This window comes from Chiloscyllium plagiosum, chromosome 15, assembly GCF_004010195.1.
Source record: "Chiloscyllium plagiosum isolate BGI_BamShark_2017 chromosome 15, ASM401019v2, whole genome shotgun sequence".
NCBI lineage: Eukaryota > Metazoa > Chordata > Chondrichthyes > Orectolobiformes > Hemiscylliidae > Chiloscyllium > Chiloscyllium plagiosum.
This window is the reverse complement of record NC_057724.1, coordinates 60,875,280-60,877,023: the sequence shown is the minus strand read 5'-3', so window position 1 is coordinate 60,877,023 and position 1,744 is coordinate 60,875,280. Positions and strand designations below refer to the sequence as shown.

General features: G+C 42.1%; 1 protein-coding gene across 3 annotated transcripts in view; it reads right to left on the bottom strand.

Annotated features, from left to right (window-relative positions):
* Window positions 1-1,744, bottom strand: part of LOC122557372 (cytokine receptor common subunit gamma-like) — a 96,200-nt gene that overhangs the window by 26,243 nt on the left and 68,213 nt on the right. The window lies entirely within an intron of this gene.

The window sequence follows — 1,744 nt, the reverse complement described above, 5'->3', positions numbered from 1 at the left end:
GGGAGGATTTAAACTAGTAAGGTGGGGGGGTGGGACCCAGGGAGATAGTGAGGAAAGAGATCAATCTGAGAGTGGTACAGTTGAGAACAGAAGCGAGTCAAACAAGGCAGGCAGGGACAAGGTAGGACTAATAAATTAAACTGCATTTATTTCAATGCAAGGGGCCTAACAGGGAAGGCAGATGAACTCAGGGCATGGTTAGGAACATGGGACTGGATATCATAGCAATTACAGAAACATGGCTCAGGGATGGGCAGGACTGGCAGCTTAATATTCCAGGATACAAATACTACAGGAAGGATAGAAAGGGAGGCAAGAGAGGAGGGGAAGTGGGGTTTTTGATAAGGGATAGCATTACAGCTATCCTGGAAATACATCGAGGGAAGTTATTTGAGTGGAACTGAGAAATAAGAAAGGGATGATGATCACCTTATTGGGATTGTATTATAGACCTCCTAATCATCAGAGGGAAATTGAGAAACAAACTTGTAAGGAGATCTCAGCTATCTGGTAGGGTATTTTAACTTTCCAAACATAGACTGGGACTGCCATAGTGTTAAGGGTTTAGATGGAGAGGAATTTGTTAAGTGTGTACAATTAAAAAAAAATTCTGATTCAGATTCTGATACCTACTAGAGAAGATGCAAAACTTAACTTACTCTTGGGAAATAAGGCAGGGCAGGTGACTGAAGTGTCAGTGGGGGAGAACTTTGGGGCTAGTGACCATAATTCTATTAGTTTTAAAATAGTGATGGAAAAGGATAGATCAAATCTAAAAGTTGAAGTTCTAAATTGGAGAAATGCCAATTTTGGTGGTATTAGACAAGAACTTTCGAAAACTGATGGGGGCAGATGTTCGCAGGGTAAAGGGACAGCTGGAAAATGGGAAGCCTTCAGAAATGAGATAACGAGAATCCAGAGAAAGTATATTCCTGTCAGAGTGAAAGGGAAGGCTGGTAGGTATAGAGAATGCTGGATGACTAAAGAAATTGAAAGTTTGGTTCAGAAAAAGAAGAAAGCATATGTAAGGTATAGACAGGATACATTGAGTGAATCCTGAGAAGAGTATAAAGGCAGTAGGAGTATACTTAAGAGGGAAATCAGGAGGCCAAAACGGGGACATGAGATAGCTTTGGCAAATAGAATTAAGGAAAATCCAAAGGGTTTTTACAAATATATTAAGGACAAAAGGGTAACTAGGGAGAGAATAGGGCCCCTCAAAGATCAGCAGGCCGCCTTTGTGTGAAGCCGCAGAAAATGGGGGAGATAGTAAATGAATATTTTGTATCAGTATTTACTTTGGAAAAGGACATGGAAGATATAGACTGTAGGGAAATAGATGGTGACACCTTGCAAAATGTCCATATTACAGTGGAGGAAGTGCTGGATGTCTTGAAATGCATAAAGGTGGATAAATCCCCAGGACCTGATCAGGTGTACCCTAGAACTATGTGGGAAGCTAGAGAAGTGATTGCTGGGCCTCTTGCTGAGATATTTGTATCATCGATAGTCACAGGTGAGGCGCCAGAAGACTGGAGGTTGGCTAACATGGTGCCACTGTTTAAGAAGGGTGGTAAGGACAAGCCAGGGAACTATAGACCAGTGAGCCTGATGTCGGTGATGGGCAAGTTGTTGGAGGGAAGCCTGAGGGACAGGATATACATGTATTTGATAAGGCAAGGACTGATTAGGGATAGTCAACATGGCTTTGTGCATGGGAAATCATGACTCACAAACTTGATTG